Genomic DNA, 22,167 nt, shown 5'->3' with positions numbered 1-22,167 from the left:
TAGCTTTCCCTAAGCCTGCCTGAGGGCCTGAATTGTTATGTTCATAAAATGTCACAATATTTCTATCAGGATTATGTGATCACAGATCATAGTGCTGGAGATATTCCTGATAGATCTGAACTACTGCCAGCACACACATGTCCCTGCTTAAACATCTTAAATGCCTTTAAAGTTTCCTGGGCTTGTTTAAACACATCTCCTTTTGTGATAAGCCATTAAAGGGTAAGAATATTCCTGTAATGTGGCTGAAATCCTTAGAACAGTACTTTTGATTGAGTAGGTGTTCTTATAGTTGATGTTTAAACTTGTGAGTTCACAGAGCTACAACATGTTTAAGAATATGAGAATCATAAAATGATTTTAGTTTGAAAAGACTTAAGATTGTTAGTTCCAGCTGTTAACCCAGCAGTGCCAAGGCCACCACTCCACCATCTCCCCAAGTGCCACATCTACACATCTTTTAAACACCTCCAGGGGTGGTGGCTCTGCCCCTTCTGTGGGCAGCCTCTTCCAGTGTTTGACTGCCCTTTCTGTGAAAGGGTGTTTCCTAATACCCAATCTAAACCTACCCTGGCACAACTTGAAGCCATTTCCCCTTGTCCCCTTGTTTTTTACTTGGGAAAGAGACCAACCCCGACCTGTCTCCAGTCTTCTGTCAGGGAGTTGTAGAGAGCGATAAGGTCCCCCCTGAGCTTCCTTTTCTCCAGGCTGAGCCCCCCCAGCTCCCTCAGCTGTTCCTCATCAGGCTTGTGCTCTAGCCCCTTCCTCAGCTCTGTTCCCTTCCCCGGACACGCTCCAGCACCTCAATATCCATCTTGTCATGAGGGGACCAAATCTGAGCAGAGGATTCGAGGTGTGGCATCCCCTGTGCCCAGCACAGGGGGACAATCACTGGCCACAGTGTTGCTAATACAAGAGATGCTGCTAAATGAGAGCAGTGACTGCCCAGCCCAGCACTGGGCCTCGATGGCAGCAGAAAATGTTATTTACGTAGAGTTTGCATGCTTGGCCCAGTGGCTGGTGGCACCTCTCTCCATGCTTTCTCTTGCAGGAATTGCAGGGAGCTCAGTGCCAGCTGTGGAGAAGGCACTCTTACTGGTTTAAACCTAATCTCAAGTAGTTTCCTCAGATGCTCCCTACTGCTCAGACTAGCAGGATTCGTTGAATGGTGGTGCTGCATCTATTTGCTATTCCTCTTCTTATTTTTTCCCTCTCTTCTTCCTCCACCCCCTCCACTTGTGCTGTGATCATGTTCACCCTGAGCCTCATGTCCTCCCTGCTGAGAGGCCCCAGATTTGATATTCTGGCCTTCCTTGGCAGCTGTTCCATCCCTCAATTACTTCAGCTGCCCAGCTCCAGACATCTCTACCTCCTTCCGGTGCAGAGACCAGAACTGGACGCAACAAGTCGATGCTTTATTGTTTTGCACAGTAATATGTTTAAGTACCATGTTTTCAATGCCCTTCCTAATGAGACACAATGTTTTATTGCCTTTGGCCAGCTACTCCAGTTTGAGCTGATGATTTCAGAGAAAACAGTGACTCAGCCTTCCTCCCGCAGTTGGAACTGGAGAAAGTGCAAGTGTTACTTGGTTAAGGAGGTATTGCTCAGAATTCTTTCCCTAGATGTATTACATCACTGCTCTGTGCTGAAGTGTAGCTGCTGTCTTAGCAACTTGCTTCATTTTGTGAGATCTTTGTTGGTTTTTTCCCCCCATTAATAAGACTTTTGCTGACCTATAAGAGCTTAATATCACCTGCAGACTTGCAGAGTTCACTTACCCATTTTGTGATGCTGAATAAAACCAATTATTGGGGAACTACTCCATCCTCTTCTCTATCCAAACCTCTCTTCCCCATAGGCAAAAGGTGCATATAGTACTTGTGTAGATATGAGACTAAATTCTTTATCTGAGTTGCTTAGATACTGCATGTTCTGTAACTCAGTATGTAATGAGATTGATCCCGCCTGCCCTGAGTAATGACTGGGTGATTTCTCTTGCTCTTTGTAATCTCCTTAAATGTAACTTCCACCAGAACCTTTTCATTTAATATTCTACCGTTCAGTGTGCCTGGTTGAAAATTTGGCTCCTGGTGACTGCATGGATAACTCAGTGGTCATGCTCAGTGATGTGGTATAAATGAATTTGAAGTGTCAAGGTGCATGCAGAGTTCAGCTGAGATGGAGGAAAACACAGGTGGATTATTCTGAGGGTCTTAATCAGAGTTTGGATTTTCTCAGTTTCAAAAACTAGTATTTAAGAAGCATAAGCAGAGTGATTTTGGAGGAGTATCAGTAGAAGAAGGCAAATTGAGATTTGAAACTGTTGCATGATTTTATTTTTTGTGTAGATGCTATAAATTAAGGAAACACAATACTGATTTTGTTTTCAAATGGGCAGAGGAAAGCAGGTACAAACAGAAGAGTGGAGTAGTGAGAGGAATGTGATAAACTGACAACAAAATGAGAAGTTATTGAAACAGATACAAACTGAAGGTGTTCCCATTCCCCCATATGGGATGAGTTAGCTGATGTGGTTTTACTGGTGTAAATCCTCAATGCTTTTGCATATTTTTAAAGCCATCTGAGGTATATCACGATGTGGTGATCATCAAACCATAGATGTGCCTAGTACCTGTTTTATCAACGAAACGTATAATTTGAAAAAACCCTTAGTGTTCTGTGCAGTATTTCAGTTGGTCCTCTCATTTTTCCTTGCTAAATTCTGTGTTGCTTTTGTGTTTCAGAGGCAGCAGCTTGCCTTAGAACTAATAACTGGTTAAAGAGAACTTCTCAAAAGCACAGCACAGGCTGTGCACGTTGCAAGGTGTCACAGCAGTTCATTGTTGGCCGCTTGCTCGTTAACCTTTTCAGCAGACAGAAATGAGAGCATTAAATCATTACTGCTGATACTCACAGCTGAAGCAAAGATTTAAACCAAGATAATAAGGAACTCCAGTGCAACGTGGATCTCCTGTGAAGTAGGGCTGTAAACACAAGATGTGTGGTTTTGTATGCTGAATTTCTTCTGATCAGGCCAAAGCACAAAAAAACTGCTGCCAGGTTTAGTGGGTGGAGGTGTCTGTCCTACAATTGTCCCCCTCCATCTCTCCCCAGGGTAACAGATGAAGATTTGCAGCTAAGCTGGATGTTCAGCTGCTGCTGTGCCTAAGGCAAATGCAATAAATATGTCAATTGGGGGAAAGACTCTAATCTCAGTAAGCAAATGGTCGTTTTAGTGCTGTTATGACTGACATATGAATACTGTGTCAGGTATTGGTGTTTGGAAATCGGGGCAGCTACTGAAAGCCAAAACAGCTGGAGCATTAAGACTTGTAAAGATAATAAAATGTTTAGGAAAAATGGGCCTTTACAGTGAGGCACTTCTGCTTCTCATTCTACATAGCTAGTATATGAAAAGATTTTATTGAGTTGCATTGAAAATTGCCCTAAAAAATTGTCTTAATGTGAAATGATACAATAAAAGGTTGTTAACATTCAGCCCTGCATATTGCTAAATTAGAAGTAGGTTGGATGTAGGTTACAAATGAGATGCACTTTTAATGATGAAGGGGAAAAAATACATATATGGAACAATGCAACTGGTGGTTTATACAATCTTTTAATCATACTGTAAAACTTTTTAATAACTTTTCCTTAGTGGGTGTGCTGTCAGGATGAATTCATTGCGTTTCCAAGGTCTTTGTTCGGTAGATCTGATGGTCATGGATAAATCCTTCAGTTTTTCAACAAATGTCATTTTACAAAGCATTTTTCTTGAAAGATGACTTGTGTTTTCTGCTTGCTTATTTGCTCTGTAAAAAAAAAATATTTTTACAGATGATGAGATCTCAACTTTGTTAAAGATCAGAGGAACATCCTTTTTAGCCTGCAAGAGAATATAGGGAAGGAGGCTTCGAGGTGGTTGGATCCAGCCTCTAAGACAACATCCTTCAGGACCAGCCACAAAAGGCTAAAAGCTGAATATGCATCTGTATTCCTAAATTATTTTGGTGCTGTGGCTAAATAGGAAAATTGCATTTTATGTTGAGTCTGTGATATTCCTCATTTAGCTGGAAGGATTGTTGTCCAATGACATGTGCTGCTTGGCTTCTTGGAGACTGTGGTCTGTGGTTCCTTGTGTGCTCTGAGCCTTCACTCTTCCCTGGAAAGAGAGATGTTTGTGAACTGAATATCTGAATTAATTTCAAGGGAATGCTGTTAGGCTGGAGTCAGCCAGCTCCTGCTACAGGAGAACAGGATTAAATTTCTTGTGAAGTCCTGCTTACCACAGCTCTGGAAGGAGATCAGTGCTGCAGATGGGGCAGTCTCTGGAGTTGTCCATGGAGCCATACTCTCATTTTATCTTGACGCAGGAATAGGAAGCTTGTTGCAATGGGGATGTTGCAACACACATATCAATCAACGAGGCCCGTGGAAAAGAAATACAAGGACCGATTCTTGATGTTTCAGAGATGTTTATTTCTCCAGCCGCATGGCCGGGATCTGCCGAGGAGCTGCTCAATCCTGGACCCGAGGGTCCTTCCCGCGCAGGGGAACGCAAAACAACCGATGGGGAACGAGGCTGACCAGGGGCAGGGAAACGCCGTGTCTGTCCCCTCAGGGCCCCTCTCCCAGGACCCCACGGCAGGGGGAGGGATCCCAACAGATGCTCACAAAACATTCCTGTTTTTGATGATTAGATGTTACTCTTGGAAGGAAGATTTAAAGTTGCAGCTCCATTTCTAAGAAAATATTCGGTGAAACTCTGCAATGTAAATGGCGTAGTTTTATAAAAGCAAATACAGTGGTAGAGAGATCCGGTCCTCAGGGCATCCATAAATCATAGAAAAAACTATTGGTTCTGGGATCTACACAGCCTATTTGAGGATTGTAGTGCCCCAAACCATCTCAGTGCATATAGAAGTAATAGTAGTATTCTTTCTTTAAAATATTGTCCTTTTTGTTCCTCGGTGAATTAATCTATATAACTGGTTTACTTGGCAAGTTTTCTTTAGCTGAGGAACTTTGTTATTTTGTAGGACCTCTAAAGTAATTTCAGCTTGTTCCTGGTCTGTTATAATCATCTGTGTCCAGTATTACAGAAACCTTGCTTGGGAAGGAGCTCTTGAGGCCATCTGCTCCATCCTCCCAATATCTACATGGGGATAGAACCAGTTTCCTCTGAGAACTGATTAGCCTTTGGAAAGTATGTAAAAGTTTGGCTATGATAAAGAATATGATGTGAAAGTAATTTTTCTTTCTGCCTGTTCAAACTGGCAGTTTGCTCCCTGCCAAGTAGCACAGTGAGATACTTAAGAATATAAATGCAGAACACGAGTGATCCCTTGAAAGGATCAGTAGGAGCAGAAGCACTTGAAATATGATTCATTTTAGATTTCACTTTGAAGAACTACTTTGGAGCAGATGAAAAAGTAAGATTGGTTCATGTTGTACAGCTGTTGTAAATGTGGTTTGTGTGACAGCCATCCAAGCATTCAGAAACTGAGTTGTAGGAGGGAGAAAAGTCAGTCCAGGCCTCCCTGATATGAGGGAATCCTTCCCAACAGGACAGCTCTCCAAAATGCTCTCAAGCCTCTCATTTTAGTCACAAACCAGATTAAACCCCTAACTTTGGGTTTTTTCCTCTTCAAATCTCAGCACTGGTTGAATTTCTCTCTAGAGATTGAAATGCTGTAGTGTGCTTCAAAAAGAGGGAAGTTTTACACAGCAGAGAAGGCAAGTTTGTATATGGAGCCTGAAATGAGTAGCAGCCTAAGTGTGTACTCTCAGTTTACCTCTCCATGAAGGAAGTTTTTAAAGTGTGGACAGAATCCACTTGTCTTTTTTCAGTGTTAGATGTTAAATGAAAAACCATATTTGAGAATAAAGCTAAGAGGTTTCAAGCCAGAAGAGAGTGAGCTGGGGAGATGGGGTAAACTCAACAATAAGAAATTCCTAAAGTGACTCCACACTAACAGAAACACCTGAAGGTAATGAGCATTTCACTTACTGTTGTGGTGTCTGTATACACAAAGGAGCGGAATTGTTACTTTTATCCTTGGAACTGTGAAGTATTTATTTAATTTATGCTGTTACGAATTGACATTTCTGTAGTGGCTGGTGTTTGCTAAAATTAAGATACATCAGCCTGTAAGGACTTAGTGCTTAATGGAAATAATAGAGAAATACCATACAAGTAACCTGCTAAGTGCATATATGCAGTTTTGAGTATACTGATAGGACCTTCAGGCTTCCATTTCTTCTGTCCAACTTGTTTTTAGATCTAATGTATGTCAGTTAATGGCAGAAAACAGTCTCTTGCACTAAATTGTAATAGAAGAAAGTGCAGTTGCAGGAAGCTGTTCAGCAGACTTGTCCCAGAGGTGCAGCAGCTCTTCAGTTAATGCACTTGTGGGACTAATTTGCAGTGGAACATGGAAGTAAGAAATCTTCACAGTGTTTGACTTAAATATAGCAGCGATGCTGATGGTGTCAGTGCCCCATTTGGGAAGGTCCTGGTGCAGTAACAGGATCTGTGTGAACGCTGGCAGGGAGAGATCACAGCGGAAACAGCAACTCAGGTGTTAGGAACAAATGCTGGGATATGATCAGGTCTTTCTTAAAAATATGTGTGTGTGTGTCTTAGCTGCAGAGCTTTGCCCTGTTTAAATCCTGAGATGTAAACGATTGTTTTCTGCCTGTGTGTATATAATAACAATAATAACGTATTTTTCTGGGGGTTATGTTTACTGTTATTTTCCTGACATCTGTTGTGTAGGCACATTTAACCAAATAATCTGCTTCAAAAGTAATAAATGCTGCGATAAAACATTCCCAATACACAAAATTTAAAATATTTTAATGCACTTTTAAGTGTTTGTAGTAACTTAAATCATTTGATAGTTGTTAATTATAAATTGAATTTACACATTAGTTTCTATCACTGTAGAAAAATTAAAATCAAAAATGGCATTTTCTAATCCACAGTTTTAGATGCTTTACTCATGTGGCTGCAGTTGTATTGTGTAGCCTAGTGACAAGCAGGAATTTTTTTGTGACTTCATAAAGAAAAAGAGCATGGAAACAATTAAACTTATACAAACAGAAGAAATGATGCAACCTTTATCTTCATGTAACTTTCCAAATTAATTGTCACTGCAACATCTCTTTGTGATGGAAGAAAGCTCCATTCCGTATGTGCTGATTTGGATTCTGTGCAGGAGCTGTTGGGTTTTTTGCTTCCCCCAGTTCTTGTGTCTCCTTGGCTGCATTTCTCCTGTCTTGAGGCATTTCTTACATGTAAGATAGTTTTGTTCCTAACTAGACAGCATGATGAACATCTTTTAAATGTACTTTACTATCTTTTTAAATATTGTGTTCTACCAGACTAAGGCATTCAGTATTTTCTCTGGGGGCTTTTTGTGATGTCCTGTTGCCACTTTGATTTCATGCTTTAAGTGTGTTTCAACTTTGTGTTGCTGTTTCATCATCTCCTCAGAGCAGTGCAGTTCATTTTTGAAATGTTTAGTGGGCTGCCTTTAATTTCAGGTGTAATTCTCTTTGGTATTCACGTTTCATCATGTTTTCCAGCCACAGACATGAATTGTAACAATCTGTTGGTGAGAGCAGGGCTAATAAATTTATTGAGCCTCGTTATTTCTTCAAATAGGTAGCAAAGCCGTCACCATCTGCCCCGATAATCTCTGCATCTGTTTCAGCTGCTACACCTGTGGTTAAAGTTCAGTTTCCATGTGGATTTTGTACCCAGTGTGACAATTTATTACTCAACTTTGCTGTTTCCTTTAACCAAGTAACTGTGCAGACCTTTTCCTTAGGTTCAGTTCAGTTTTTCTCTCATTTGTTTTATTGGTTCCCCTTTCTCATCCCCTCTCACTTGTATTTATTTTAGTTTTCATTAACCCCTTGACCTCTGTCCCCAGTCCACGTCCTTACGGACTTGAGTAATTCTTTCTTTCTAATTCTTTATGGGTTCCAGTTTCTGTTCTGAACTCTGATGGGCACCTCAGGTCCCAGTCATGATGATGTGTACTGAGAGGGCAATAGAAAAGCAGGCAGGGACAATATAATGACTTAGAGTTTAATATAATGTATACTTCTTTAGTGTATAATTTTTAATATGTTCCATTTAGACTCTGAGACAGTGGTCATTGTTTGTAGCTCAAGACAGCCTTAGCATTTACCATAAAAATGTTCAGCAACTGTGTCTAATGTGCCTTGGTGACAAAAATCAGCATCCTTTCTTTTAATATTATTTCTTCTGTTCTATGCTTGTCCACTTGAAAGCTTAAATGTTTCTCTAAAGATTTAAGAATAAAGAAAACATTCTGTAGAGTCCTCTTTATTTGCAAAGACTATCCCTGACACTTTTGAGCTCTTAAATTCTGTAGGTGATGATGGTGAATTTTGTATGTAACACTTAATTTGTGCGTAGTGACCTGTATTCTGTTGCAGTAATTACACTCATTGCCTTCAGTATAATCTTTGTCCTTCAGTTAGGTGAGCAAAGCATAATCCTGTTAATGAACAGGGTGAGACAAGGAAAATGCTTTTGATTTGCATGTGGCATTCCTGGCAGCCAGCAAATTGCTTCAGATAATGTGCTTTATTAAACAAGTATGGCCTTGCAGAAAAATTATTAGGCCAATGCAATTGTAGAGCTATTTTTTTCTTCTGTTTCCAAATGTATTTCTTTATTGTTACAGATATTTCAAGACTTCCCTTGCCAGCAGGTAAGTTCTCCTTTTTTCATTTATGTCTTGATGTGACAGCAGGCAGCTTTTAAGGGCTTGCTTACCATATAGTCATGCTTTTATATAATCAGAATATCGGTTCTTACTGGCACTGTCATGGTACTTAGTCATGTGGGGATCCGAGGTCAAAACAAAACCTGTTGAGGTAGAGATTTTTTTCCATTTAAATGGTGTATTTTGACAAGGGGAGGAGGTAACTGAGGTGTATTTATAGGTGGTTGTTAAATATGCGTGTGAGGTAGTTAATGCTTAAAGTGACTCAGCACAATGTGGGATACAGCTGTCAGGGGAGCAGATTAGGAGTAGCCACAAATAGTATCAGTGGTGGTTCAGAGGGACAGTGTGCAAGGAAATGGGGATGGGGGTTTATGGATGCAAGGAATTTCCCCAGGTTATAGTAGGGAAGGTAACAGAGTGTTCACTTGGCTGGGGTCACAGGGGACTTGTGTCCGAGCTGCTCTATTGGACTCTTCTATCAGTGGTGTTTAAAAATTAAAAAAAAGCCCTAAACATAAAGAAAGACAATAAAACCCACGAAAAACACACACTTCACAAAAAATCCCAGCCCTGCTGACCTGATTTTTTAAAATAGCATTTTTTGTTTATTGTTTGTTACATTTGGTCTTTAACAAAGTTTTACAATTCATGCATCCGTTTGTGCTGTGGGCTCGAGTTGTGATGCAGAGCTCAGAGTGAGGATGTCTCCTGTTCTGTGGCAGATGGAATTTGTTCATCTATTCCTTGTTTGTGCTGTGGAATCCTGACTAAAGTGCGCTTCTACTCCTGGTTGATCAAGGGATTGGGTGTTAGGCCTGCTGCCTTTTATCCTTGCCCTCTGCCTTGGTGATTTTGCGTATGTACCCATTCTTTCATTTCTCCTTGCTGATATTAATACCTGCTCTGAAGGTAGCTGCTCTTTCCTTTTGGAATCAAATGGCAATTTCAATTAAAAGCTTGATACATGGTACTTGGTAGTCTTTTCCACAAGAACTTTAGAGCAGCTCTTTTGCAAAAAAAATCATGTTTTCTTGGAGCAGTGAAGGGAAGACTAAATGTGAAAGTTTTCTTTTAAGGAAGATGTCTTCAAAATGATTTTGATTGCTGAGAGTGATTGTCAGGCAGGCAAGTGCTTATGGAAAATATTGGAAAAATAAATACTTGGTGTTTAGGTCAGGTTGACAGGAAGATAAGTATTGTTGTATGGGGTTTTTCTGCAGCTTCTAGGACAAGGATGTATGATGAAACAACTTCTGAGTTTATATTTGGGATTTGAAGAGTTTGGCTGGTGTGAATCTGAGTCACAGTGAGATTATTCTTTTCAATTTGAGTCTGTGTGTGGGAGTGTCCTAATTGTACTCCTTAACTGTGTCTTGGAAGTACTGATAGAGGGCAGAAGGTTTCCCAGGATTTCGAAAGGATGAGCTTTTCCCATGGCCTGGCAAGAGGCCTTTATAGAGGGTATAAAAACCACACACCATGGCTTACCTGTAGCAGAGATCTGGTAGTGCCCCCTGGTAAGGGAACTAAGGAAACTTGTTTTAAAATCATGCTTAAAATACTGTCAGGAGGGAAAGATGGAGTCCCACAGAGGTCTGAATTGTCCTGTGGTATTTACAGTATTTTTATTAATGACCATGAAAATGGACATGTTGTGCCTTTATCTGCCAGTAACACCCAACACAAAGAGTTACGAGCGCACTGGATGATGTGATTAAAATTCAAATGAAATTTGATAAATTGAAAAAGCAGCCTTGATAAAAGATATAATATAATTGAATAAAGATGAGGTTCTGCGTTCAGATGGGAAGTTTTAATCAACAGAACTCATCTTTGCATTAAATAATGGTATTTTCTCATTTCAGGTTTTGAAGAACTTTTTTCTACTGGGTGCTGCTTTCAGCAGTGGACAATAGATGTCACTAGAAATGTTCTCACTTTGCCACCTGGTTTTAGTGCTCTAAATTTTCATCATAATATGGGGAGGTGGGGGCTTTTGCAGTGTTTGAAGACTTTGCAATAAGGAGGAGACTACTTCAGGTGGTGTCTTTATTGTAGTGTCTTCTTTGAGGTTGCATTATACATAAATTTGGTATAGTCAGTGATACATCAAGGTCATCCAGAACACTTATTTCATAGCAAAACCTTGTAAAGAAGGATTGTTTCTGAGCTGGAGAATGTATTAGTTGATGAGGTCGTTAGTTAAATCATTACTCAGTAGAGTTATCCTGAATTAATCTGTATCCCTGCTTTGAAGTTCATGGGTAACTTGGGTTTTTACTGCCTTGTAATTGAGGCCATGGAGATGAGCTTAGAGGATTTTTGGAATGTGAACCAGGAAGGGCTTGGAGAACTATTTGCTAAAATATTATCATTTTGAAGGTGGATAGAGAACACAGTTCTCCTGTCTGTAAGGGAAGTTCTCTTGCAACACAAGTGTGTTCACAGCATCCCTCAGGGCATGGAAGACTGGTTTCCTCTGGTAAATGCAGTTAAACTTTCTCTGTTGATCCTGTTGGGATTAAAAACAATCCCTCCTGGATTTTGTCATGCTCTGAATTTAAAACAGCTCTAGCATCTGTGTGATGTAGGTGACTTTTCCTAAGAGCTGGTCTTTTGTTCCTGATCCTGCAGTGCAAATGTGTCTTCATTACCAGAATCAAGAAATAGTAAGGAAGCAAGAAACTGTATCAAAGAACTAGAGGAAAATAAAGACAAATATAAGAAATAAGCATATACTGGAATTTTGGTTAAAAATTCAATAAAACATTATGCCAAGATTGAATCTCAGGTACAGTTATTTGTTCTTGATGACTCCTCCAGATAGTAGCTGGTGAGTCAAATAAAATCTTGCTGACTCCTAGCATAAAATATCGAAAAATTAATAGGAAATAAGCATCCTTTGCCTGGTTCTAATTTCAGATATACAGCACATTTTAAGTCTGATGGTTTTGTGTTCACTTTTTGCTGTATAATGTACAGTTTAGGTGTAAGCACCATTTGCACACAGTCATTGTTATCTTGAAGTATTAAATGGTTTTGTAACTATTTTTACTTCCAAGTTCTCATTTAGGACAAAAAAAAAAAGTTACATAATTTCAGCTCAACCTAAAGTTGTTTCTGAATTAAAGGCATGTCCTCATTCAGTCTGTTGCTGTGTTTGGCCTTGCTGCTTACACTGGGCCTGCTCCTGATCCACTTAATGAAATCAGATTAATCTCCTGGCACTTTCCACAGCCTTGGAACAACCTCCTGCTACCCCTTCCTCTTACGCACTGGGCAGGAGATGGGGTGTTTAATGCTGTGCTGTGTGATAGATCTCCCTTACCCTAAATCTACACCTGCCTGTGTGATGAACCTAAATACAGCAACCAGAATTTCCAAAGCCCCAAAGGGTTGGGTACTTCCTATGATGTTAAAAGATGGAAAATTAAAAATTGGTTGAGGTATTGCCAGAGTTGCAGTAGGCAAGAATTGACAGAAATAAGGTTATGCAGAATTCTTAAAATAAATGTTCATATGTATTACAGAGGGTAATAAATTATGCAATGATTATTCATGCAGCTGAGAATAAACTCAGTAGCATGAGCAGAGAACTGTTGATAATATCCCTGTTTAAAGGGGGGGGAAAGGTAACCAACTGTGTAGGCAGAAGTGAAAGAGTACAAAATAGTGGCTTTTTGATTTGTCACTCCAGTTTTAAGTAAGAATTAAATACAAGCTGCACTGAGACTGAACAGTTCCTCTCATTTCAGAATGCCTGGCACTGTGCTGAAGGAACTATACAAGGAAACATGTACTTTTCCCTCTAAAAGCTGTATTTTCAGTAATCCCTTCAAAAGTCAAGTATTTTTTCTTCTAGGAATCGTTGTGAATGTTACTAAGAATTCTGATTTTCATGCAACAGTAAACTTAATTTTCATATATTTTTAATGGCTTGGGTTATGATTTTATTTGTGTGATGAGTATGGAATTGAAGACATCTTAGTTTATGCAGTATTAGTGCTGTCAGTTAGAATAGCTGCCTGCATGCCCTGTACGGCTCTGAAGATGTGAGAAGACTTTTCTTCTTTTGATGCAGATGTGCCCTATAGCTTTAATTCTTTTCACTACCAGTGAGGCAGGTGCTATTTCTAGTTTTCCAAATGCCATATCATGAAACTGCTATTACTACTGGATGAGGTTATTGCTGACAGAGCTTCAGTGTCACTTGGAAGAAGTTTCTCTTATTTGTGCATTAGATCTTCCTGTTTTAGAATTCTGTTGAACAGTTTTAACAGGTTAATAATCTCTACCTCATAAAATGCATTTTCCTGTTGTTGTATACCTCTGATATTTGGAAAAGCAATGTATTTATCCCTTGTAAGCTATCACTGTTGATTATCTCATTTTTGTGTTGAATACTTGGGGAGATGACCACTAAGATCTTGACATGAAATCTGTGCATTTGCCAGCTTTTCCAGTGAAATTTTCTTGGCTTATTTTGGCTGTGCTTTTGACACTGCCCTCTTCCCTGCATTCCCATCCATATTTTATGGCTAATTGCCCAGACAGGGCAAGAGCAACAGCATGGTTTGTTAAGAAAAACATCTTTATTAATGAGGCTGAGCTAAGTAGTAGTATTGAGGTGATGAGATGTATTAAACACCTCAAAAAATTTTAAGTTAGCTAAGTTTTAGTGTTTTTCCTTTAGAAATTTGAGCCTGACAGTCCAGACAGTTTCCAGGCCATCTCACTGTTCATTTATTCAGTCCATAACTTCATCAGTTTGTCTGTCAGGATGTTGTCATGGGAGACAGTGTTGAAAGTCTTGCTGAAGTTAAGAGAAATGACAACTCTTCATTTGCCAAGCTTGTATTTTAATCAAAGAAGTTCATTAGGTTGATCAGGCATGTTTCCCCTTCCATAAATCCCTGCTGACTATTTCTGATCACCCTATTGTCCTCATTTGTTTAGAAATGGCTTCCAGGGTTGTTTGTTCCATCAGCTTGTCAGGAATGGAGGTAAGGGTGACCAGCCTCAGTTATCCAGATCCTCCCTTCTTCAAGTTCCATTTGCTTTCTTCTGGCTGTCAGGAACCTCCCCCATTTTCAAGGGCAGTCTGTAGAATGATTTGTAGTTAAGCAACTTGCCCTGGCTGCAGAACATTGTTTTTCTGGGAGTGCGTATAGGGATGGAGGAAAAAGGGAGGAGAGGGAGTAGAAGAAAAGAAGTTTCAATATAGAGAATTGAGAGTAGTATTATAAAAAAAAATTCAGGACATAAACCAGGTGTATTGGGAATGATGTGGCACCCCTGGTATCTGCTCTAGTCTGATTTGATGCTCAAAGAAAGCGAAATTTGATATATTGGTCTCTTAATCGGACTATGACATGGTTGCATGAGGAGGTAGGGAGTAAGATTTGATGACATGAAAGGTCCTTTGAGTCCTCTGCCCCGTGTCCCTATGTATGTTAACAAGCTGGATCAATAAAGTCTGACACTTCAAAATAAACAAAAAAGTCAGCAATTCAGCACATTCCTCTACCATTTCCTGTCTGTAGCTCTGGCTTCCAAGGTTTTGGAGACATACACTGCTGTGAGGATTGTTCTTGCTTATTTCTGGGCAGTCATCTCAAAGTGGAAGAATTCCAGTAATCAAGGGTGCATCACATGTAAATGTATCACTTGAATGTATAGTATCTAAGATTTTTTGTTTGTTTGTTTGTTTTAATTTCTGGTTTAGGACAAATGGGAAATTATGCTTCTTTAGAAAATGCTTCTTTAGAAATTGATATTACAAATGATGTCTTTAGGAACCATGCTGTTTGGAGGGATAAGGGTACTTTTCCTAGGGAAAATTGTTCTACTTATTTTTGCAAGTGACAAAAAAAGGTGTGGCTGCTCCACCCTGGATAACCTGAAATATCCTGAATTACAGTTATGCAACTCAGCTTTGAATTAAGTCAGCTGGACATACGCTTCATTCTTTTAAGTAGGGTATGTGTATTCCCTAGTTTGGGAAGTTTGTTTTAGAAATAGTAAGATTATTTTCTCGCTGAGGATCATGGACAAGAAGCTTGAGCCTCAGTGTCATGTGGGTACCTGGTGACACTCCTCAGCCAGGTTTACCTGGAAGAGGCTTGTTAGTCTTTCATCTGAGAGGTGGGTAATTTATGTCTTGTGTAAATAAGGGTGTAGGGAATGGGGGATCATCTAGTGCTTTATTTTAAACATCCTAATAGTTGGCATTCTTCTAAAAATAAATAAAGCAAGTTTTTGACAGAACTTTTGGACAAAATATAAAAGAAGAAAACCTTGAAAATTCTTAGGGGGTTATTTTTTGAGTGGGGGGGGAAGGGGACACCTAGGACAGAAACTATTGAATCTGAACTACAGATTTTTGTTGGTACAATATCAGAGGAATTGCAGTGGAACTTAGAGCTCTGTACTACATGCTGTCAAAAAATAAATAACTTGTAGTAGTGTTTTGCTTGGAACAGGATGCTTATGTACTCTGAGAAGATGTTTACCTGTTGTGGTGTCAAAGGAATACAGAGCGAAAATGGTTCCTTGTGGGTTCTGTGCTATTTAGGTATAGGTGGATATCCAGGACCTGGCAGTTCACACTCAGCTGAGGCATTCCCTAAGTGAGGAAGGTTCATTGCACTCTGTACAGCCACATGTATGTTCTTGCTGGCAAACTGGCTGGTGGTGGTTGTGCAGAAACAGCTGGAGGGGTGTTGGTAAGGGTTATTCAAATGATGTACCTGGAGATCTGAATTAAAATTTTTTTCTGGTGATGCCTTAGGTTTTAACTTTCATATTTTTGAAATCCTGTACTGCCTAGTGTGTAACTCTGAAGTTTCTTGTAGCCTGTTAACTTCTGCTCTCTCATGCTAGGTAGACATCATAAAGCCTCTCCAGGCCTGCTCTGCAAGGGCACTCAGACTGTCCTAGGCCCAAAAAGTATAAACCAAAAGCCTCTAAAGGGGGGCAAGCTTGGGAAAAGTACATCATTAACTGAAGGATTAATTGGAGAATGAACCCTGATATGCAAATGAACTGGACTTAGAAAAGCGTGAAGAACCTGTGACCTGTTGTCCATCTTGGGGCCCATCTTGTCAGTGGCTTCTGGGCTCCCCAGGGCATACCTTTGAAGGCCTTTCAAATAAATACCTACCTTTATTCCCTTATTCCTGTCTAGTCTCTGTTTTTAGGTGGCCACTTCAGGCATCACTGGACTCTTCCAAAGTACAAAAATGGGACATTGTACGGTTGCAAATTTTAGAAGGACTTTTTAAAAGGGTTTTTGGTAAGTGGTTAGGAATTTCAGAATTGTTTTTTACTTTCATAGTAGAAGGTTTTTTGGTTCATAAAAGTTTTTGGATAGGCAAGTTAGGGGATGTGTATCTGCTAAGAGTGATTGGAGAATTCATCTATCTTCTTTTACAGGAGGAAAATCCAGAGCAGAGCCAGCCTTGCACATGGAGGGCAGTGAGCTCTGATCAGGGCATCAGGATATTGGGAATGAGACTCTGTTGCTCCTTTACAGCACACAACTTTCAGTGGCAGTCACTGAAAGTGTCTTGTTTCTGCAGAATTACTTAAGGAGAAGATGAAATTTGGCAAACTGAAGAGTCCAATAATCATGGTACCTAAATATGTGTTCTTTAGTCTGTTCTGCTGATGCCCATGATGCATTCACTCTGTTTTTATACAACTGTTCCACAGAAAGTGCAGTTTCTGTGAATTTCTGTAACCCCTTGCTGTAGTGTTGGTGTGTTACTACCCAGGGTTTTCACAGCAACAACTATGGAGTAAAGGAAGGGTGAGGATAACAGTATGACTGAAAGAAAGAATTTGAATATCAAGCTGGATCTTGTGTAGTTGTGTGTGTTTCATTCTGCGAGACCTGTGCTGGGAGTGGCTTGGGATCTTCTCCCAAAATACACATGAGCTTGTTTGAAGAGGAACATCACTGACTACAGTGAACCAAGAGGAAAAACATTGCATGGTGAACTTTAATCAACTATTTTGTTGTAAGTTACGCCTAAAATGACCATAAATAAAGGATTATATGATCTTTCCTTTAGTTTATTTTTCTATCCTTTACAGCTCTTAATGTATGGTTTGAATGCTCTCCTTGTGTCCTTAGCTCATAACTTATTTGTGCTGGCTTTGTTTGCTCAGCAGAAGAAAGGAAGTAATAACAAAAACTGTTACCTATGGCTTCCCCCCCCCCCGCCCTTCCCTTTTTTATTTTCAGAAGTTTAAGAATTTTAAAGTTCTTATTTAGGAAAATACCCCATCACCTTATGATAGCTGTGGTGTCTCTGGCAGGTCTTTTCCTTGGGGATCACTAATTTGAATATGAAAAACTGCAAAAATTATTTTGTCAGGTATAAAGCTGATGTTCTTCAGGTGTTCATGTAGAAGGGTCAAACTTAAAAACAACAAAATCTGTTCTTGTAGCAAGTACATTTTTCCTCAGGACTTCACTCTGACGAAAGGTCAGGATAACAGAAGTGGGCTGTTAAATGCCTGTGCTTCCATTAGTGCGCTGGAATTACACTTGAGATGGATGTGAAACTTCCTAAGAATTTCTTACATTGTTTAACTCTGGCTCAAAGATGTTTTCCAGATTATATCTTCATGCACTAATTATTCCTTTAAGAAGATCATTAAAGTTTCTAGTTATTGTCCATTCAGATCACTTATTGGAATGGTTTCACATGTTTTTGTTGTTTTTTTTTTTTTTTATGGCAGTCTGTGAGAGTTATCTGTGATAACTCTTTTTTTGAAAGACTTAATACAGAGAAATACTAGAACTGTATTTCCAGGATTAATAGACTTTATGTTGTGATTCACATTGTTTTCAGATGTCTTAGTGGAGCAAATTTTCATGGATTTGAAGAGCAGCTTAACTAATATCTCTGATCTCTACTACAGATCTCTGTGGTGACAGTGACAGGACCCGAGGGAATGGCCTGAAGCTGTGTCAGGGGAGGTTTAGGTTGGATATTAGGAAAAGATTCTTCACCCAGAGGGTGGCTGGGCACTGGAACAGGTTCCCCAGGGAATGGTCACAGCACCAAGCCTGACAGTTCCAGGAGTGTTTGGACAACACTCTCAGGCACAGGGTGGGATTGTTTGGGTTGTCCTGTGCTGGGCCAGGACTTGGACTAAATGATTCTTATGGGTCCCTTCCAACTCAGGATATTTTATGATACTAATGAAAGGTTAGAATGCTACTAAGGCTTTTAGTCCCAGTAAAAGAATATTGATTGATGAGCACTGAAATTCCTGCTGACTGTTCCCTGGTCATCTACGTGTCCTCCAAGAGGTGGAGTAAAAGGTATTACTGAAATTTGGGGCTTTACTATAGAGAAGGGTGAGGGAGCCAAATGATGCAGTGAGATGTTAGAGGCAGTGACTACCACTGAGGTTCTGGAAACATCAGTAATGTAATTATTGAGATTTTTATACAGAACTCCTTAAGGTAGGGTATTAAATAGAAATTTTAAGGACAGTGATCAGGCTTTGTCTAATGACCTGCATCCTTCAAGATTTGAGGGGGTGAAGGAATTCTGCTCTTCTACCCCAAGAGAGATGTAACTTAAGTCATTCCTTGAAGATATTTAACCTATTAAGATGACAGTTTCACATCAACTTCTGCAATTTAAAAATTCTTACTATGCATTTATTTTAGGGTTCTTGAACTTCCCTATTCCCAGTTTAAGTTTATGACACTTATTCTTCACGTCTGTGTGGCCGGACAGGGTTTATGTTCTTCCTCTGTTTATACATTCACTGATTTTTTTTTTTTTTTTTTTTTTTTTTTTTTTTTTTTTTTTTTTTTTTCCTGGTCTCATATTCGCTTAAAAGCTTTAGTACTGAGTCTTGGTTGAAATGGATCAGATGGGGTTGTGAAGAGCAGTACCAGAGGTTTTTGGAAGTTGTGTTTTGCAGCTCAGAACTGCACAAGAGGTGAGCTCTTGGCCCTGTCAGATGCTATTACATGCTGACAGTGTTGGCCCTGTGATGTTTGGTAAAGTAGGTCATTCAGGCTGCCATCAGAAAGGGTTTTTTTGGTTTTTTGATGTTTTGTTTACCATCTGAAGGCATAAGGTACTTATTTAACATCCTTTCTTCAGATCTGAAGAAAGGCTGTGCCCAAACATCTCTTTCCCAGCTGTATGAGTTGGTTTTGTACATCTTGGTCTTGCCTACTTTCATTTTTATAACAGCATTCTTGCACATGTGTTTTCAGCTTCACCAGAGCGCTTCCTCTTGTGCTGAAGTTGTCAAGTCAGTGGGTAAAGTTTACTACACTTCAAGCTCAGCTGAGTTTGGAGCTACAGAGCAGAGGTTGCATTGGTCTGCTCATCAATTTACTGCTATGAAAGAATGCAGAGAGGGGATATGTGCTGTCTTTGACACACTGAATGTTGTTTCATCGTGTTTCACAGCTGGTTACCTCAACTGAGTTGAGTTGCATTTGGTGGTGAGCTCCTGGAAGCCTTTTTTAAAACGAAGCAACAAGTTCTTGTGTTTCTGAGCTCTTTGATACCACTCTGCAGGCATTTTCCTAGGTAAACAGAACTTGTTCAGCAGAACTGTGCAGTCTTGTGTAATTGGAGGAGCAAATGAGGCTAGGTGGATTTTGCATTGAGTAAAAGATTTTGTGTTAGCTGAGGATGACCTTTGATTCCCTGTAACAGCATAAAATGACAGCCTGAGGAGCTGCTCCTTGAAAGTTTATTGCTGTTCTCATGAAGCAGCGATGTAGCTGAAAGCTCCTGAAAAGTATATGTCCCTTCTTGGTACAAAATAGGAAGAGGGGTGATTAAATTGAACAGGAATTGAATTTTCTGTGGCTTAGAGGTTCAGCTACACCTGGCCTCTACTAGAGGTTCTCCTAAACAAAGCATCAAACTATTTTTTGGAATTTTTCAATCCAAATTTTGCTAATTACAAAGGGAAAGGGGGATTTGTGCCTATTTAACAATATTTTCTTTTTTTTTTTAAAATACGCTTTTCTTTGCTTAATAGCTCAGACACAGAATTTGCTTGGTTAAAAGAGCAGCCTTAATGTTAGTGTTATAAAACTTGAAAAAGATGTTGTGTAAAAATTAATAATTAATTTTTAATTTTCTGTTTTCATAAAACTTGAAGGGTATGAGCACTAGCTTGTTGATTTATTCTGTGACTCTGGAATTTTAAACTTAAATAGCTCTTTGTTTCAGCTATAAGAGTTTGTTTATGCATCAGGGATTTATGCTATGCTCATCCATCACTAAGAAATACGATATGAACTGCTCCACCAGTGTGTTTTCATATATAAATTGAATAATACTGCATTATTGTGAGGTCATGGGTTACTGTTTTATTCAGTTTGTAATGGCATTTAATAGTTTGGGAGTCTGAGGAGTTGCCGATGTTATATCTGTGGTTTATGTAACACTGGGAGTCAGGTATAACTTTTTGCTAGAAAGATGTTTGCAACTAAAAATGGTTTGGTGAGCTGTTGTTCTAACTTTGTATTTGGCATCTGAAGGAGAAGCAGGACAAGGAAGACACGTCCAGATGACACCATTTCGGGTAAATAACTGGGCCCTACCTAACTGCACAGCTTTCTTACTTCCTTTTGTGCAGTTGGTTCTTAGATAGATGAGAGAGAAAGCAGCCTAGAGACACTGAAGAGATTTGCTGACCCATAAGCAACTTCATTTTCCTATATCCCTCTCAGAAGATGTGGCTAATTATTTCTAGGTTATCCTTGAATTGATAAAGGTTGATTTTAAGAAACATTTGTAAGGTCAACTGATCCACTCATGGATTCCTTCCACTGAACAAAAGTAATCCTCACAGAATGCAATTCCTTTAAACAGCATCAAAGGGCTCGGGTCCTTCCCCTTCAGATACCTTCTGCTGTGTTTACCTCATAAATGGAAGGTTTTCACCATAAAAAAGGGAAGTTTTATAAGGTTATAAGTCAAGAAGGGTTCTGGTGACCATTTGGATTGCTTTGTCTCATTCCTTCTCCAGTCACCCCACATCAGAGAAGCCAAACTGATAAGCACTGTGAATCTGTCACAGACCAGAATGATCAGATTTTATTTTGCAGTAAAGTAAGGAATACTGTGTGTAGGATTCACTTTTTCTCTTTATTTCACCTCTTCTCTCGAGGTCTCCATGAAGCAGATTTTAGCTTTAAGCAATGGAATAGTGAATGAACTTCTCAAAGATGTCTTGAGGATAGAAATGGTTTTGTTGGGTCGATTTGTTTTGTAAATAGCCTAGAATAAGAAGAAACAGAGATTTTGAATCAGTGTCCTAAGGAAGGAGTAATTTTAAACCTTTTTCAGCTTTCATGGCATTGACTTTATCCTTCTCTACAGTAAAGCCTTCAAAAAGTAAATGGAAGGAAGTGGGAGAAGATGAGCGGCTTAGTCCACCCACAAGGAAATCTGCTACAGCTTTCATGCCTGAAAACTAATACAACCCATATGGGTTTAAAAAAATGGCTAGTCTTTATTTATGGAATAATAAAAATAAAGTTAACTTAGTGGTCCTTTTAACATCTGGTGTCTTAACAGCATAGGCTGGGAGGCTGCATTGCTGTCTGCTCTGCTGCACAGCATCACAGGATCCCTTGGGAAGGGGAGGTATGGGAAACCTCATTAACGCTGCATTCCTCCTGCTCTCTCCCAACACCCTGATCTGTTTTGCTCCCCACCTCACTACTACCAATAGGTTAAGATTTGAAAATAAAACCAGTGAATTCTGTCAACTACTATTTTGAAATGTAGCTCAAATGATCATAAGGCTAAACAGGTGATCATGCTCCAGAAAGTCACAAAGTGTTGTTTTAAAACCCTGCACTTTTTGGGAATACCAAAAATTATCCTACTATTAAGCTTACCAAATGGAGAAATACAACAATAAATTGAGTATTGGACTGACTTTTTGCCAGAAGAATGTCTTAAGCAGAGATTCTCAGCAGTTTATATTCTAGAATGAGTTTATATAAGTGCTCTCTATCTTTTTTCTTCAGGAGAAAAATGGCCTTTTGTATTCTGGAGCATGGAATTAGAGTTTGCTCATATTGCAAAGTTTAAAATGAATTCACAGTGGTGATGCTGCTTCTCAGTTGTGGTGAATCATTTCTGTTGAAAAACTGGGCTTGGATTTTGACACTCAGAGTAAAAGATCATTTTTCTTTCAGTTCTGCCTGTCAGAATGCTCATAGTTAAATAAGAAAGACCATCTCTGGTGGCAGGGTAATGAGGACGGAGCATCTCAGTCTTCAGAGACCCTTGGAGGCCATGGAGCCCATCCCCCTGTTCTCCTCTGTGCTCTTTGGCAAAGGGTGTGTAGGAGGGCAGTGAGCTAGAGAAGGTGTGCGTGGGAG

General features: G+C 39.6%; 1 protein-coding gene across 2 annotated transcripts in view; it reads left to right on the top strand.

Moving 5' to 3' along the window:
• The window catches only part of PTK2 (protein tyrosine kinase 2), a 193,975-nt gene that overhangs the window by 32,610 nt on the left and 139,198 nt on the right, over nt 1-22,167 (top strand). The window contains exon 3 of one of the 2 annotated variants that reach the window (XM_032134343.1): nt 8,727-8,753. The exons of the other annotated variant lie outside the window; for it this stretch is intronic. The gene's annotated coding sequence lies outside the window, so the exon portion shown is untranslated. The remainder of the gene's footprint in view (nt 1-8,726; nt 8,754-22,167) is intronic. 2 annotated transcript variants of the gene reach the window in all.

This window comes from Corvus moneduloides, chromosome 1, assembly GCF_009650955.1.
Source record: "Corvus moneduloides isolate bCorMon1 chromosome 1, bCorMon1.pri, whole genome shotgun sequence".
Classification (NCBI taxonomy): domain Eukaryota; kingdom Metazoa; phylum Chordata; class Aves; order Passeriformes; family Corvidae; genus Corvus; species Corvus moneduloides.
Note: the sequence above shows the minus strand (reverse complement) of the source record. Positions and strands in the feature narration are given on the sequence as shown.